Consider the following 19098-nt stretch of genomic DNA (forward strand, 5'->3'; position numbering starts at 1 on the left):
TGTTAAGTACATTAGCCAATCACAAAAATAGTGTAAACTACACTGTCTGTAAATGAATTTACTGTATCAAAATCCAGGTGTTTCCACTGTCGTAACATCTTAACCTATGTAATGTTTTCCTAATGCATTATGAATGCAAGCCTATACATTTGTAAATTGTAAAATGTATTATTACTATTATATCTGTAATACTTTTAAATCTTATGTTAAACTTTATCTCTTTTTGTAACTCTTTATCTCTTATTGTAATACTCTGAGGAGCTTTTCTCCCCGGGCCTCCACTGAAAATGGGTCTTTGACCCAGTGGACCTTCACGGTCAACAAATGCTAATAAATAAATAATAATAAATAAATACCAATCTAAAGAAATATCGCAACCTTTCTTCCTTGAAATGAATACGAATCACGTTCGAATTACATTCTTATTTTTTCCTTTTAAAAACCTTCAAATACTTGGATGAAGTAGGAAACAGATGGCATTAAACATACTAGATCTTGGAGTAATAGGGCATGTCTAAGGCATTAAATCTTTACTTAGTTGGCAGGAACAATTAGACCAGGTAGCAATCTCTTTAGTAAGGCACTCCTGAAAAAGGTAAACAATAAAACAAATACATCAACAAAAAGGATTATAATTAAGTTCCAGAATGGAACTCTGAGAGTGATATGACATAATACATAGACATTAAGTAGTTTCTTGCATCAAGAAAAGAGAAACACTGTCACCTCCTTGTTAGTCACCTTAGTGACCCAATTCACCTGAAAAAAATCAGTTTTGGAAATAATCTCCATGAGTCTTGATAGCCCAGAGAAGTCATCCAGTAGAATATGCTTGACAATCATTCATAGGACTGAAAGGCAATTGCCAACATATGTTAAGTGTCCTCACTTCCATGGTACCCCTCTGTTAGCCTCTGATTTACCTAGATAGTGGCTGTATGGCAAGAACAATAGTATGGAAGACAGGGAGAATCCATGATGAGTACCTTGTTCCTATATGAAAATGACGAAACATTAAGACTGATTAACATCTTCAATATCAGAGAGTGGTAAAACATCCTCAAGTCTTCCTGAAATTGGTGTGGATGTCAATTACTTATGTAATTGCTCAAAAGTAGTCCTGGTCTTTGAAATCAATTTTTTTTTATGAATTTTCAGTGACGGTAAGTTCTTGGTCCAGGTATCTTTGGTCTGCCTATAAGAAAGTAATGGATATCTTTAAGTGTTTCAACAAGACATACCATTTATGAGACCTTACTGCAAAATATGAGTGAGCTCCTTAAAAAGAATTGCAAATGTTGAGATAAAACTTTAAGACATACAATTTTGCCAAAATGTTGCTACACAATACAAGATCATAAGTGCTCAGGAAGAAGGTGTTTTTCCCTGGTTATGGGAAGAATGTGATTAGAATAAGCCAATCTATATCTGGCATGTCCTTATTGAAATGCAAATAAACAGAAGGTTTAATCACAAGCTTAACATTGACATTGATTTGCACTGAATGCTCTCAAATGTCTTTAATATCCTCTGTTTCCATTATGGATTGGATAAGTTTCTTACACTAATGACTGATGAAGGTTTTTCTGTTTGAAGCAGTCATTCATGCACATCTTCATATCTATCAACCTTACCCCATGCAAGCACTATAAAGGTTTCCACAGAGTTTAGAGAACAGACCATTGATCTCCTTAGAGTTGGCAACACATGTACTGCCTTATCCTTTAACCTTCTTCTTCTGTTTTTTTGTCCCCTCAGACCTTATTATTACTGGCCCAGACCAAAGTTTCAAATGTCCATGCTGGGTCTACCAGCTATCTTTTACTGCCACCATTGACTTACTCCATCATTGATCTTAAGCGTGACTTGGATCAGCCATCTGTGTTTCTATCTGCTGTGTGACTGTGTGTGTGTGTGTGTGTGTGTGTGTGTGTGTGTGTGTGTGTGTGTGTGTGTGTGTGTCTGCTGCCAATGCTCATTGGTCATTCCTGAGAGAAACTCATTTTATTCCACTACCAGTGACTTGATCTGGAGTATACTTGATGTGAGTAGGGTTATATTACTTCACAAAATGCAAACTACTGGCGCCGGTTCATAGGTTCATTCATGTTTACTAGGCTGATGAATACAAGGGCTTTTTTGCCTAGCCATGCATCTCAAATCTTTGACAAGTTCTGATACCTTTAATAAGTGTAAGCAGGGGTTTGGAAGATGAGACATTTACAGGTTACCTGTGTCCATTAGAGATATGTGCCAAACCAGGGATGAATTTCTCATTTCCCTTCCAATTGTCCAAGTTGCACTTGAATTCGGTTAGGGAGGATCTCTGCAGGAGGTCCATCAGAGTGGGATCCGACAATGTCCTATATGCCAGGCATAGATCTCCCCTGAAAAGCTTGTAGGAGACAGAATACAGGAATAGGGCCTTGAAGCACTCTGCATAGAATATTTTACTTGCACCATGTATTCTTTTAGTGAGGAACCTTTGTGGATGTTCCAGTTGTTGGATATGCCTAGTTAAGTACATACCAAAGGGGGGCATTGTACTCAATGATAGGTCTGATGAATGCTGAATACAGTGGAACAATAACTTCCTTGGACATAGATGTCATACCTTTGTTTATAAGTTGCACAACATAGAATGATTTCCTCACCAATGTAGACATGTGATAATCATTGGTTAGATTACTATCTATGTCTGTCCCTAAGTCACTGACTAAGGGGTGTGTTGTCAATATGAAAGTTACCAGGGCTGGATGGCTTCCCAAAAGATACTAGTATGCATTTCTTGGTATTTAGTTTTAGTCCATGGTCTGACACCAGTTGTTTGCCTGTGTCATGCCCTCCTGGAGAACATTTGTGTCAGTGTGAGATTCAATGACAGCTGCTAATTTGCAATCATCTGCAAAGTTAGTCAGCCAGAGACCACTGACATTGGCCTTGACTTCTGAGAAGTAAATGCCAAAAAGGAGGAGTCCAAGGACCAATCCCTGAGAAGTAAATGCCAAAAAGGAGGAGTCCAAGGACCAATCCCTGAGGGACTCCACTTGTGACTGGCCTCTTTGTAGAGGTGGACTCTCCAGTTCTAACTTCCTTGGTCCTTTCTGTGAGCCAGTTGGCTATCCTCCAGATGACATATGAGTTTGTGCCTAACCTCTTGAGTTTGTCAACAATGCCCAAGTGGGGTATTGTGTCAAGTTCCTTGGCCAAGTTAAGGTAGGGAGAGTGAACCATTTTCCCTCATCCATTGCTTTGGTTACCTTCTCAAAGAAGTCCAGCAGGCTGAGTAGGCATGATCTGCCCTGATGAAAGCAAACTGGGTTGGGCACAGTGTTTGGAGGTTTATTATACCTCTACTGATCATCACCATGATAATTATTTCCATGGCTTTACATAAAAGACTAGTGATACTTATGGATCTGTAGTTTCCAGGGTCTGTAGATGGCCCACTTTTGTGCATAGGGATGACTGTTACTGTTCTCCATTCATAGGTCATGAAGCCTGTTTGGAGGCTGAAGTTAAATAGCAATTTCAGAGAGTCTGATAGGTCATGTTTCATGCTATTTAGAAGGCATCCTGGGATATTGTGTGGACCCATTGATGTAGTGTTCTTGGTCTTAGAGAGAGCATTAAGGACCTGTTCCCTAGTGATAGTAGGGGGAGTTATATTTGATGATATTTCCCAAGGGAAGGTTGAGGGGCTGAGGGAGTAAAGTTGGAGCTAAATTTATCAGCCAGGAGGTTTGCTATGTCTTCTGGCTCAGTATAGGTGCCTCTGTTTACAATGAGCTCTGTGCACAGTTGTCTATTGCCTTTGAGGTTGCGGACATAATAAAGAATGCTTTGTGGTTGTTCTTGGCCTGGGAGGCCAAACTTACCTCAAATTTGGCTTTAGTTAACATTATTTGTGCTCTGAGCTGTTTGTTTTATTTGATGAGACTGCTTTTATCCTGCTGGATGCTGAACCTTCTAATTTTTGCCATGATTTTCTTCCTCCTGTTATACAGCCTATTGATTTTGTGATTCATCTAGGGTGGCTTGTTTTTTGAGTTAGTTCTGTACTTCTTCCTGATGGGTAAGCTGCCTCTATGCAACTATTAACATGCTTGTATAGGGTTTCTGTAAACTGTGGTGCATATGCAGCAATGTCCTCAGGGTTTATGGGGGCTTGAAATTTTACCAGGTTCTCACTTAATAGCAGGAGGTTAGCCTTAGAACCGTTCCTGAATATTCCAGGTTTAGCTAGGGCCCCAGGTTTTATTTTTACTTCAAAGAAGACCATTTTGTGGTCTGACATTAAAGTATGGGGTGTACAGCACTCTCCCATATTAGTGAGGATCAAATCCAGTATGGTTGCACCCCTGGTTGGTGTATTGACTATTTGGTCCAGGGATTTTGTGGTTACAAACTTCAGGAATCTCTGTGCATGTATGTTTGATGTTGTATAGGATTCTCAGTTAATAGTGGGATAATTAATGTCACCCATGAATATGGTATTGGGTTGGATGGTTAGTGTTTCTATAAGTATGGTATGGGTTTCCTGTGTCATAGAGGGGGGGCTACAGCTTGCAAGGAAATTATATTGGATTTTGCCTATGGTGATTTGAACATGAAGCAGCTCAAGTGCATTTTCCTGTCTGACCAGCCTTGAAGTATATTTACCTTTGATATAAATAGAGGCACCTCTACTTATAGTCCCTACCTGTGAAGTAGCTGGCCTAAATGTGTTGAAGACATTATAACTTAGCACTGCTGGTGTGCTCTCCGTGGCTTTAAACCAGGTCTCAGTGACCACACAGATGTCAGCATTCTCTATAGTAAATATAGCTTTTAGTGAGTGGAGTGTTTTGTTTAGACTCTTAGCATTGAGCAGTATTTCCTTTAGATTTTCATGGTTTTGATTTGCTATGTTGGAAATACTTTCAGTTTGGCATTGCCTAAAAAGGCACTATGGGGGAAGATAATGTTTTAGGTAATATTCAAAAGCCTGGAGGGGAGAGGTGTAGACCATCCCTGGCAAAGCAGCATGATTTGCTGACCATCTACTTCCATGCTGACAAATATTGCACCCCCTTAGAATGACACCGGAAACTAAGGAAATTATTAAAGTCAATCACCTTTTCTTCATATTGTGGCATCATCCTTGGAGAAGGTAAAATGCTGCTCAGTGCTAGGCTCATACTAGCCTGAGACACATATTCTGAGAGCTCCATTATGTCTCTCTTCATATAGTCTAGGGAGCTATGTCTCAGGTCATTTACTCGCACATGGACTATCACTGAGTCATATTGGTAACTGTGGTCCAGTAACCAGAGTGCCTGCATAATGTGGCAGATACTAGCCCCGATAAGAAAATGACTGTGACTTACTCCTTACTCAGCCTGATGAGAGGGACACCAGTGTGTCTCACAATGGAGTCTCCAATGGCTAGAATATTGGATTGTGCAGTGACTTGCCTTATGGGCTTAGAGGCAGAGGCTATATGAGATGTAGCTCTATGTGTTGATGTGGGTGTTGTTTTGAAAGAGTGCATTTGGGGCTGCTTAGCGTATTTGTTATGTGTACTTCTTTGAGGAGATCTTTGGGGTATAGGAAGGTTACATTTAAGTGCCTCAGCATATGTGGGTCGATATGTCTGCTTTGAATGGTGTGTGATGGGTGCAGCATGTGTACTACTGGCAACCTTATTAACATTAGTAGTACTTTTATGTAAGAGCTTTGCCTCCAGTGACATTGTGTAAATACCTCTCTCACATACCATATCAGCTTGTTTGAAAAGTAACTGGTTTTCAGTAAACATGAGGCAATTTTGACATTCCCTCAGGATGCCCAAATCCACCAAGCTGTTAATGGAAATAGTGGGAAAGTTCATATCCATGGCAGCAGATCCTTTTTTACTGATTAGACAGTTGGAGTGAGAATATCAGTTACTTTCAGTAGTGTCCAGTTTGCAAATATGGGGCAGTGCTTGTCACTGCAAACTAGTTGTCCTGAGTGCAACTAGGTATTGGAGAAATTTCAATTGTACTTTTACAGGTAAAATGTCACTGAAGGTGAATGAATCTATACAGAGCATTGCCAAACACTTGAGGGGAAACTAATACGTAGACCCTGAAAATTTAAGGATGAAGTATTTAGGCAGATATTTTGAAGTTAGAAATAAATCAGGCAGTACTTATTTATTTATTTATTATTTATTTGCATTTGTTTACTGGGAAGGTCCACTGGGTCAAAGGTACCCTTTTTCAGTGAAGGCCTGGGGAGAAAAGTTCCACAATGAATAAAACATATATAGAATAGAAAAACATTAAGAACAATAATTTAAAGAAAATAATGCACACATTGGAATAGTAAGCAGTAACAGAGTAGGGTGCTACAACAACAAGTATCACAGTATTTTGTTTTAGCACAGTCAAACTACCTTTCTACAGAGGAATGGAGTAGCAAGAGGGAAATGAGTTCAGGTTATGGGTTGTGAGCAGCTAGCATAAGAGCGAAGCCATTTGGAGGAGAGATAATGTCTCAAAGATTTTTTGAAGAGGGAGGTGTTACTAGTGGATCTGAGCTGGGGAGGGAGACAGTTCCATAGTCTAGCAGTTGAAATGTAGTGGAGCATTTGACCAGCTGAAAGATTAGGTTTTTTTTTTACTTGTAAAAGCATTTGATTTTCAGAGCGGAGTAGTATAAGGTAAATAGGGAAGAAAGGGAAGGACCGGTAGATGACTTGAATATTAGTTTGTGGGAGTTGTTAGTTGTGTGTATGTAAGGTGATGAGGTAGTTCCAGCCAGTTTTGTAATCGCAGTGAGGAGCAGTGTTGAGAGGAGTGATGTCTATTAGTGACGATCTTGACATTTTTATTGTAGCATGAGTCTAGTTTGGATTTAAGACTGGCCTGTACATTGGTGAAGAGATGAGCCCCACAGAAAAGTGATGGGAGCAAGAAGGAAGAGGCAATGGATAGTTTTGAGGAGTAATTTAGGAAAGTTTTGTGGCAGTATAGCATACCTAGTTTCTGGTGTGTTTTTTTAATATTGCTATGTATGTGTAAGTTGAAGTGTTCTTCTATAGTGACCCCTAGGATTTAGTATGTTTGACTACTTCGATGGCAGTGTTATCTTGGGAGAGAACAGTAAAAGTGCCTTTGTTAATGGTAATGGACTTCTTAGGTGTAAATAGTATTAATTTGTTTTTCTTAGGGTTTAAAGCAAGGTGATTGTTAGCCATCCATATTTCGGTGGAGCTAAGAGCTGACTGGGTAAGTTTCAGGAGTTCGGGTGAAGAACTAGCAGTGCAGATGATAGTGGAGTCATCTGCATATTATATGACTGTACTGTGAGTTACAGTAGAGTGAAAGTCATTGATAAAAATGCTGAAGAGCAGAGGCCCTAAGATGGATCCTTTGGATACTCCAGCGGTGGTGTTGAGGAAAGGAAAGAAAGAGTGCAGCCATTTTTGTAGTTTGTTGCCTGTCCGTGAGGTAGTTAGTAAACCAGAGTAGGGTGGAAGGAGATATTCCTAAGTTGGACAGTTTTTTTAGAAGAAGAGAAAGGGAAATAGTATCCAAGGCTTTGGAAAGGTCAAGAAGTAGTGAGGAGACAGGTTTCCCAGTGTCCCTGGCCCGGTTGAAAGAGTCACAGAAAGATTTGAGAGCTGTAGTGGTACTATGCCCGGGCCTAAAATCATGCTGGGTTGGTGAGAGTAGGTTATTGCTTTGTATGAAGTTTTGGAGCTGGTTGTAGATAGAATTTTCCAGGATTTTTGAGATGGGAGAAAGAATGGCATTGGGTCTAAATTTGGTGATGTCTGTGTTGTTACCACCTTTGTGCAGTGCAAAGATAAATGCCTTTTTCCAAATGGAGGGAACATAAGACTATTTAATGTACTTATTAAGAAGTGAGCTGACAGGATAGGCAGTGGAGTTTGCAGCTATTTGAAGGAATTCTGGGGGCAGGTTGTCAGGGGCAGTAGTACACAGTTTTAGTTTGAGAAGTAGTTTCTTTACAGTGGCAATAGGGACAGGTATTAGAGCAAAGTTATACGAGTGGGAAAAGGAGGTATTAGTAGATAGGGGCTCAGATGGATTAGGCTGGTTAAGAGAGAAATTGGTGGTAAGATTAGCTATGGTGTCTATGAAATATGTGTTGAATAGTATGGCTATTTTGATGTTTTTTTTTTTCTGCATTTGGGCAGGGGTTATTGTTTGATCCAGGAGAAAGTAGGTTGTTAACTGAGCTCCATAATTGTTTTGGGTTGTTTTGGTTTTGGATTTGTAGATTATAATAGTAGTCTTTTTATCCTTAAAGACTAAGTGCTTTACTTGATTGCAAAGGTCTCTATAAGTTAGAAGATCAGAGGGATTTTTGTGCTTATGCCAAAGCTTCCAGGCTTTGTCTCTAGAAGCCATGCTTTGTTTGGCTGCAATTGTCAGCCAAGGAGCATGCCTGGCTTTTATGCATTTTAGTCGGGGGGGGGGGGGTTGTTTAAGACATTAAGGAAAGTAGAATTGAAAAATTCAACTGCTTCTTCAAGGGGGAGTAATTTTAAGGGATCCCAATTAATGCTTTTTAAAATGTTGTTAAAGGTTATGGGGAAAAAGTGTGATAGGTTTGTAGTGTTTCTAAGTTGATGTCTGTTTATGGGGTATGTGGTTTTATGAATTATATAGGCAGGTGAGTGGTCAATGAGGCTGTTTGGGAGGGTTCCTGTGCTGGATATTTTATTGGGGTCAGAGACCATGATCCAATCTAGGATTGTCCCACTGTTGTTGTTTCTGTTAGGTCTGGTAATATCAGTGATAAGCTGGCTGTAGTTATGTAGGCTGAAGTTTGTTGGGGAGCGTTAGGACGCATCCAACCAATTAATATTAATGTCTCCAAGAATTATTGTTTCAGTTGTTATATTGCTTACTGAACAGCAAATCTTTGAAATGTTTCATTTTTCATACTTACTGAACACAAAGAATTAGCTTGTCATGAATGATGAAAAGAGGGGAGTCGCATGAATGGCTACTTCCTGGCTACTACTAATGCTGGTTTCAGCACAGCTTCACTCTGTTGGGATACAATGCTCCCTTGCTTCTTCTCTGACCAGAAGCAAAATAATAGCACTGATCTCAAGATGAGAAGCAGTCCACAGCTTGTTTGGTGATCAACAGTCTTGTCGCAGATGATGCAAGGGTCTGCAGGCTTGTGGCCTATTCCTGTTAGATGCCAACCAGACCAATCAGATACGTTAAGCACAGACACTCACTCACCAAACAGAAACAGTCAGGAATCAATCCACTGTGCTCTTTTTCTCACCAGGACCAGAAAATAAGCACAGATTCCAAGCTATCACCTATAAAGCAGTTATTACATTTTCTAGTGATCAACAGTCTCTAGGAATATAATGTCCCTGCACTCCTTCTATCACCACGAGAAAACAAAAGCACTAATTCCAACATGACTACTGAGAGACAGAATGTGGGATTTTTAATAACTGGTGGTCTTGCAATAGATGTCTAAAGGTAAGATGAAAAAATGGTTTGTCATAAGCACTGCAGTGTATACTAAGCAGTTAGATATGAAAGTGGGTAACAAGATTTAGCTGTCTAAGTGCAGAACCACTATTCCTAAAAGAGTAAGATAGAGTGAAAGGTGGTGGGCACTTTTGTATTCTGGTACTACAGAATACAGTGGGATGGCCAATAAATTTAAATAGCTGTTGGGGAGGGATTTCACAAAATGATAGTTTTGTGCTTACTCACACCAGCAAGTGAAGGAGAAAAGGAAGGAGATATATGGTAAAATGAATATAAGGGTCAGGCAACTAGAAAGACAGTGGTGTTTAAGAACACAACAGTAACAGGGTAAGAGAGTGGGAAAATCTGTCTGACTCATAAGAGACACAGCTGTGGTCTCTTTTCAAGTTTTATTATGCAAGTAAAAGCAGAATACAAGAAAAACACAGTTCAAAGAAAACAAATCATAGTATACAAAATAGAAAAAAGGGTAATAAAGCAATATAAAGTACAAGGAAATCAAAATGAAACTAACCTTTCCCTCAGAGCAAGTTGCGGCAGAGTCTGGGTGAGCTTTTCCAGCAAATCTTTGAAATGTTTCATTTTACGCCTTAAAAAGAAGGTTTAGTTCCTAACTCCACCCCCTCAGTTCACAGATGATTAACCTTAACTCACCTGTTCTGACTTCTGTGTGACTCCTTAATTGACCTGTTCCAATTTCTGTCTGACTCACAGGAGAGACAGCTGTAGTCTCTTCAAGTTTTAATATGCAATTAAAAGCAGAATACAAGAAAAACACAGTGTAAAGAAAACAAATCTCAGTATACAAAATAGAAAAAAGGCAATAAAGTAATACAAAGTGCAAGAAATCAATAGCAAACTAACCTTTCTCTTCACAGCAAGCTATGGCAGAGTCTGGGTGAGCTTTTCCAGCAAAGCATTAGAATGTTTTATTTTACTCCTTAAATAGAAGGTTTAGCTTGGTATTGGGGATAAAAGTACTTGATGGGTCCTCATAGAAAAAGAGGAAAATAAAAAAAAGAATTGCCATCTGTAAGAATGGCTGTACCAATGCAGAAGCTAAGTAGGAAAGTTTGAATGTTGCTTGTTATCTCTGTTCCATGGATAGCAAAAAATCCTACAAATTGCAGCTTTACAAGATTTTGGCTTCACTGTATCTTGCCAAATTGCTTCCACTTCAACCATCATTTTAATACCATTCCTGGTAAACACTCAGGATTACAAAATCCAATAATACAGGGAGGAAAAAAGGGTAGAAGTATCCCACCATCAAAATTTTACTGGTATATATTTTCTCTTCCTTTTCACTCAGTACTGTAGCATCTGGGGTGTACCTCAAGCAATTGAATACTAAGTACTCAAAACCCATTGTCTGTAAGCCAGGGGCTCAAATGTCTTGTAGATGAAATTGTCTGCTTCTTGCACTCAAACTTGAATACGGGTTTGGACAAGCATCTATGGGGAGTTTGCAGTGCTCACTCTCAAACCTGAATATGAGTTTATGCAAACAGCAATGTGGGGGGAGTGCTGCTCTTGCTCAAACTCAAATATTAGTTGGGAGAAGCAGGTGTTTGGAGGGATTGGGAGGGAGTTTTAGGATTTGTTAATGGGAGGATTTTAGGATTTGAGAGCAGGAGAAGGATTTTATGATTAGGGAACAGGAAGGTAGTTTTAGTTTGGGGGGGTTAGAATTTTAAATTAAGGGAGTAGACATAGGTTTTAATGTTTGGAACTGGGAAGGGAACTTTAGGTTTATGGAAGTGGTTGGATGTTTAGAGAGCCAAATGAAAATTTTGGAGTTAGGAAGAAATTGTAGAATTTAGGTTTAGTATGAGGGGTTGGAGTTTCTGAATTAGGGAATGGAAAGGAGTTGTAGGGCTAGAATTAGGGTGCTGTAGGTCTAGGAGAGCTGAGCAGTTATGGAAGATTGATTTAGGAGAAATTAGAGCACTTCCCTCTTTCAGTAGGCGGCAGCGAGCAAGTGTATTGCAAGCATATCACACATGAGTATGTGTGGTGCTCTATCATATTGATTAAAATTTCTCTCTCAATCTTCATATATTAAAGTTCATACCTGATCTCTGATTATTGTATGGAATTTGTATGTTTTCACTATGTCTGTGGGTCTTTCTTTTCTGGGTTGTCTATATCCCCTTTTACTTCTCAAAAATAATACTGGTTGATTGCTTTCTCTGAAATTATCAACATATGTATTAAACTTCATATGTATTGAACTTTCTTTTACCCACTGGAATCAAATTATAGCTAAAAAGAATTGTGGCAGGTATTTCACTTAACAGTAAGAAAAAATAATGAAATGCATCCCTTAAATTCAGTTAGCAACATATAGTATTAATTTTGGTAAATGTGTAATTCCAAACTTCAACTCCATCTATTAGCTAATAGTCCTGGTAGGCAATTTATAAAGTCTGTATTCCAATAACATTATAAAACACTGTCATATGTAGATACTAATACTTTTCTTATAATGCTGGCATTTGTTTGATTATATAATTTGACCGAATGATGGTAAAGATGAAAAAAGATACATCTCTCATATACAGCTCTTCAGAATTAAAAAGAAATGTCACTAATGTAGCAGGGGAATTTCTTCATGGTGATACTGAAGCATCAGCCATAAAGAACACAGTGCTCTACAGTATTTGGATGGAAGAGAACATGCTGATTTAAAATAGCTGTGAGGCTAAAAAGAACTTTGTGCGACACTATGCAGGCAATGCTTCTTTTTAATATAGTGCACATTTCCATGGAAACCACTGGAATTTCCATCAGTTGCCTGTGTGACAATTCATATGGAGTTTCTTTTAGTGGCAGGCACTTGTCAAATAGCTGCCAACTCATTTTAATATTTATATATGGAAGTCTGAACAATCATCAAAGGAAGGCACTTGTCCCTGATTAATGAGGCAAAACCAATGTTCAGCTAAATATGTAGCACCTAACCCTTTTATATTAAAATTGCAAAGATTTTTTGAAGAAATTCCTAATTTATAATGAAAAGGATTACATGTTGCTTGACCACTGAACACTTTATCATATTTGCTGAAAGATTGTGTAGCTCACATTTCTGCATAGCACAAACAATTTCAGTAGCTCTACTGCCATGGAAATGTGTACTTGAGAAATTAGTAGGCTTTTGCCTGCTGGCTGAGCTGTCTGTCCCACAGAGGTTGAGGAGTCTCCGTTAAAATTTAAATGAGAAAACTCCAATTTGAATGTTTCATGTTTCAGCCATATCCCAAGGGTTTTAATTCAAATTCTAACAATATGACAACCTTGTATTCCCAAGAAAATGAGGAAAGAACAGACACATACAAGTCACAGATATGCAGGTGCGCACACACACACACACACACACACACACACACACACACACACACACATACACACACACAACTTTTCACTCTGTCTCACTTTCTCCCTGTACTTCTGTCAACCTTTCTTGTTTCTGCCATGCCAAGAATACTCAAATGATTTAATGCATTTTATAACACTAGGCAGATTATTGTTTAAGGTAAGAAATTCCTGTAATGTTTTGGTTTGTCTGAAGTCTTGAGACATTTGCAAAAAAAAAAACATTTTTGCTATAAAAAACTAAAAGCAAGCAAATAAAACAAAAAATAAATCAGTTACAATGTTAGAGATATCAAAGATTTTGAAAGGGGTTCACACTGCTAACATTTTATATGATGCCAGCCAGCCTTTGCTGTTGAGAAAATCTCATTATTCTCTGTGACAGACCACTGGAGTCCAATGATTCCTTTCCAGCAATCAGGGCTCAGTTGGTCTACATCACATAATCTAAGAATAAGTAACTCTATTTAAACTGTATTTTTGTGAAAGGTGATGGACAAATTTGCAGCAGTTAGAGTAAGTGTCTCTACGTCACAGGACCATGAGGGCTGTATGAGGACTGTTTCTTGGCCAAAGGCCGCAATACGTAAAATAAAAAGAAACCTAATCAGTACATCCAGAAGTAAATGTAGTAGTATCCCAGAACCAGACTTTTTTTGGCCTCGGGGCTGCTTGACACCCAAGGATGTGAGCCAAGGTTTCTAAACTAGAGTTTTATTTCCAAGTACTGCCTATATGCCCTACAAAAATATGCAAGTAATCCAAACTGAAAATTACTTAACACAGAGAAGTGATATGAATGCAATACATCAACAAGAAAAAAATAACACAGACACATAGCTTAAACATGTATATGGGTGCAGATGGCTTTTTCTGCTATGCATGTGTAGAAAAGGGTATTGAAATTAATGAGATAACTAATCGCATTATCTGAGAAGTGAGATAAGGAAAGGCAAGCATACACCATTCCATGTGTAACATGCATATTTTCTTTTAATTTACAGAACAGCTAATTCTAATAAAGCAGATAATATTTGGTAGAGTATTCTCCTATATAAAAAACAGATTATTTATTAAATCAGGTGAGCACCAAACTTAGAGACATCTAGTTTACATGTATTGTAATCCAAGCCAACTGTTTGATTCACAGCATTGACAACTGTGCTGAATATTGAACTACATGGAGTTTGTGGATTTCAGTATTTTAAGCAATGAGGAGGTGTACCATACTGAAATGAGCAATGTGCATATCAGGTAAACCAGGACTGAGGAATGCCACATTGTACAGACATGTAAGAGATATACATAATAATAATAATAATAATAATAATAATAATAATAATAACCACTCTGACCACAGCTCAGCAAGGATGCATCCTGTGTCTGTGGCAGTCCTTGTTAGTGACTGGACGTTTTTTGCACTGGACATATTTTAATAAAGAAAAAAGTGAAGAACAGAATGCAAATGTGAAAATACAAAGCCAATCATTTCTAACTGCAACAAATGTCAGTATTAGTAATAAGCAATTAGTTAAGCAATAACTGATGACTGTGTGTGTATGTGTGTGTGTGTGTGTGTAATGCTGGATTTGCCCACAGCTGGTGTGGTTGGATTACATGGTGAAGCTCGAGTGATCAAACAAAAGACAACCACTGTTAAATCCAGCATTGTCACTAATCAGTCATGGGTAATTGCTGTTATGTAATGAAATGATTTAAGAAAGAAATAAATTGCTTACCTTTCTCAAATAATGTCTTTCTGTTCCTCCACATTATTTTGCATTATTCCACATTTACTGATGTACTGCACAGGTATATAGGACTTACATTCCCATGCTTACTCAGTACATCAGTGCTTTTCAAGAGAAGCAAACAAAAGAGGAAAAGGAATCTCCATTGCTGTTTTATTTTCCTGACAGTCTTAATGCAAGAAAACTGAACAAAGCCCAAAATAATGGGAGTTAACAGAGGTCCAAAATAGGGACAGATCTTTATTGCTCTTGTAAACTTAGAAAGTGACTGGAATGAGATGTTTTGTGTTACTGCACATTTTTAAAGGATATGAAGCCTAAAGCTCAAATGTCTGTCATAACTTAATGACTTTATTCCCCATTGGCTTGAGAGAAAACTACCTTTTTTATTAGGAAATGACAAAAACTATGTGGCAAAAATCAGTATGTTCTCTGAATATCTGTGCAGTAGAAACATGCAATAGTCTGCAAAGTTTTTAAGGAGGGATAGCACAGAAATACAATGAAAACCAGGTACATTTGTGTTTTTTTAGCTTTGCAGAATGTAACCAAGACTTAAGACAAACTAAACAAACCGATTAAAACTGTTGCAAACACAATAATACGGAGTAGCACAAAGTCCCAAACCAGTGATGTTCCTTTCCACTAATTTATTTTCACTAGCACACGAGTAGGTACAAAAATACAAAAGTAAAACCACTGTTTAAAACAAAAGAAAAAATCTTGTAAAGCGCTTTTCGTCTGAGTTTTACTCTGACGTCTTCAGACATTATATTAACGTAAAAACAAGTTTTAAATAACCTCCCTTTCTTTGTTCAACCAATAAGCATTTTCAGTCACAGTTCATTATTAGTTTTTAAAGGTGCACTCACTCCAAGTAACTCCTGGTTTCAGTGACCTAAACAGCTCTCTTTTAAAACAGTGTTCACATAAGCCCATTGTTTCCATAATATACTTGTTGTATTCCCCATTTACTTTTTGTCTAGTATCTGTTAATTACATACATTCTATTCAATTATCAACCTTCTTAGCCAATAACAATCCTAGTTATCGCTGAATTCTAAAGCGCCTGGATATACTGCCTTCGCTAAATTCTAAAGCACCTGGGTGTACTGTCTTTACATGTCCGTCACCACCTTTATATGGTACAATAAAGTCGTTCTTTCATAAAATTATGCACCAACTTCCACTGATAATTGTTATATGTTAATTTACAACCAGTTATTTTCTAAAGCCATAAATTAGGGAGTAGCAATGCGAATGTTCCAGATGTCAGTAAAGTTCACAGTAAAATGTTCGTCAGACTCCTGATGTTAACTGTTAAAAACTATCAGTCAAAAGTTCAATCTAGGTGTTTATTTTGATTTTCTTCTTTTACAACCCAATTTTGGTCAATAATCGACCATTTCTTCTCTTTTGACCAGTCTCCAGATTTAATAGGCATAATGCCCAACTGGTCAAAGGACTTTTCCTTCTATTTTATGTTTTCCTTTTATTGACTCACTCTTGGTTGTAATTTAATCTATTCCTATGTTCAAACTGTGTTGGCCATAGTGCGTCCAGTTCCAGGAGTTGTGGTGGTCTCACCACAGACTTCCAAATCCCAAAATAATGGGAGTTAACAGAGGTCCAAAATAGGAACAGATTTTATTGCTCTTGTAAACTTAGAAAGTGACTGGAATGAGATGTTTTGTGTTACTGCACATTTTTAAAGGATATGAAGCCTAAAGCTCAAATGTCTGTCATAACTTAATTAAATTACCAATAATTAAATTGGTATAACAAGAACATCTACAACAAACAACTGGAGCAAGTTATGTACAAAGGTCTGTGTATTCCGTTTGAATTTTAAAAAAGTAAAATTTATTTAAGCAATAACCAACAACGTCAATTTGGTATATTGAAGATTTACCCACGGTAGGCATGATTTAATCACGAGGGCAAAGGCCGAGTGATTAAATAAAGCCAACCATGGGTAAATCTTCAATATGCCACACCATGGAGTCAGTTATTGATATTATACAATGACATTATTTAAGAAAAGGAATACTTACTTTTCTTAAATAATGTCTTTTTATAATGCCTCCGTGGTGCCCTTCAGCATTTTTCCAGTATCCTGGGGCTTTTTCTGATGTCAATAAACGAAACTCAAACTGTTGCAAACACAATAATACGGAGTAGCACAAAGTCCCAAACCAGTGATGTTCCTTTCCACTAATTTATTTTCACTAGCACACGAGTAGGTACAAAAATACAAAAGTAAAACCACTGTTTAAAACAAAAGAAAAAATTGTGTAAAGCGATTTTCGTCTTCAGACATTATATTGACGTAAAAACAAGTTTTAAATAACCTCCCTTTCTTCGTTCAACCAATAAGCTTTTCAGTCACAGTTCATTATTAGTTTAAAGGTGCACTCACTCCAAATAACACCTGATTTCAGTGACCTAAACAGCTCTCTTTTAAAACAGTGTTCACATAAGCCCATTGTTTCCATAATTTACTTGTTGTATTCCCCATCTACTTTTTGTCTAATATCTGTTAATTACATACATTCTATTCAATTATCAAACTTCTTAGCCAATAACAATCCTAGTTATCGCTAAATTCTAAAGCGCCTGGATATACTGCCTTCGCTAAATTCTAAAGCACCTGGGTGTAGTGCCTTTACATGTCCGTCACCACCTTTATATGGTACAATAAAGTCGTTCTTTAATAAAATTATGCACCAACTTCCACTGATAACTGTTATATGTTAATTTACAACCAGTTATTTTCTAAAGCCATAAATTAGGGAGTAGCAATGCGAATGTTCCAGATGTCAGTAAAGTTCTGATGTACTGCACATGCATATGGGACTTGCTGTGGTGTGCAAAGGTAGCAATGGAGAAAGGAAGATCTCAGTTGCTTTTTTGTTTTTTTTTTTAAAAAAGAAATAGAAACTGGGAGACTTTTTACATTCGGGAAAGCTGAGACAGACAAAATAAAATGATAATCAGGCTTGAGGTCGACCGTTTTCTTTTTTGGTTAAAAAAAGAAAGAAAAGTAAAAAAAATTACATAATATACCAATGGAAAAAAAGCCAGTGCGAACGGACCTTTTTCCATTGGTATACTTTTGGATTTACAATGGGTACGCTGGTTGGGCTGACCAATCAGCATGTTCATTTTTGAATATTAATGGCCAGTCATTGTATAATTTCCAATTTACAATAGCTTAACAAAAAATAACTTTCTATGGTTATTATATTGCCATATAACAAAGGCAGACAAGTCCTAGTTATTACAACTAATAGTCCGTGAATCAATGGTGTAAAGATCTTAGATAATAAAAGTTAGAGACATGCTGTATTTTGTAAGTCTTTAATCTGTTAAAACAACCTTTTCAAAATAAAAAGACAAAGATATGCTATTGGTGAATGGAATGGCCACATTGAGAGTTTTGCATAATGCGTAAAGTGTTTACCTTACAGACATGCGGCACGCGATTTGATTCCCAAATGGGGTAACTGACTGTGCTTAAAATGGTCTAAAAGGGCAGTTAGCTTAGTACTAATTTTTGAACACTGAATAGGTTTGAATAATATCCAAAATATATTTGAAAAATATAATTAGATTTATAATTACACATCTACATCAAACATTGCATGTACGGTATGATGGGAAGCAAATTAGAACTGAAATTCAAAGACATGTGCAACTTGTCTGCAAGCAGCAATATGTCACTGCACAAAGTTCCACAGAGCTTGTCTGACATGTGCCGCAGAGCTTATCTGACATGTAGTGGGCTGGGAACAGTACCTGCATATTGGATAAAGGACCACATAAACAAACAGTGGAGTAGCAATAGTGGTATAAGCAATAATGTGCCACTGTATGGCATGAGTAGCATTAAAGAGCTTGAGCAGCTAATATGGTGAATATCACAGCAAAGGCAAGCTATCCTGGCCAAGGCAAAGCACATTCATATGAGCAATGCAGTCCTCTACTGCTGCAGCTAGCACCCAGCCTCAATAAGAAGGGCAAAACCGCTAGGCATGTCCATGTGCACAGTAGATAGGTGACAGTATTCCACATATCATTGGGGAAGAAACAGGGTAGAAAAGTGCGAAAAGGAACAGATGCAAGTAGAGGTACCCATAAGATATGAAAGGTTTTGGGGAAGGAAAGATAATATCTTGGTGGGGGAGATTTTACAAAAGAAGGCTATACTGAGATAATGTAGAGCAATGACTCTGGGTGTGAGTAAGGGAAATAGGCAGTTTGCAGAAACAAACAGACAAACATAGAGCAGAGAGACAGATAGAGGTGGTATGCACACAAAAGGTAAGAAAGTCAATATATGCACAAATACATGCATACAGAGGGTGGACAATGAGTGATGTAGGGTTTGAACAATGAACAATGTATATGAAATGCCATATAATGTAGTGAACGCACAAGGAAATTAATAG

At 37.7% G+C, this 19098-nt stretch overlaps 1 long non-coding RNA gene across 2 annotated transcripts in view; it reads right to left on the reverse strand.

Moving 5' to 3' along the window:
* Positions 1–513: 513 nt before the first annotated feature.
* Positions 514–19098, reverse strand: part of LOC122791358 — a 537225-nt gene continuing 518640 nt past the window's right edge. For both annotated transcript variants that reach the window (XR_006363147.1, XR_006363146.1), the window contains one exon: positions 514–1195. This is a non-coding gene — a long non-coding RNA (uncharacterized LOC122791358). The remainder of the gene's footprint in view (positions 1196–19098) is intronic.

This window comes from Protopterus annectens, chromosome 17.part0 (assembly GCF_019279795.1).
Source record: "Protopterus annectens isolate FY-2018-M chromosome 17.part0, PAN1.0, whole genome shotgun sequence".
Taxonomy (NCBI): Eukaryota; Metazoa; Chordata; order Ceratodontiformes; family Protopteridae; genus Protopterus; species Protopterus annectens.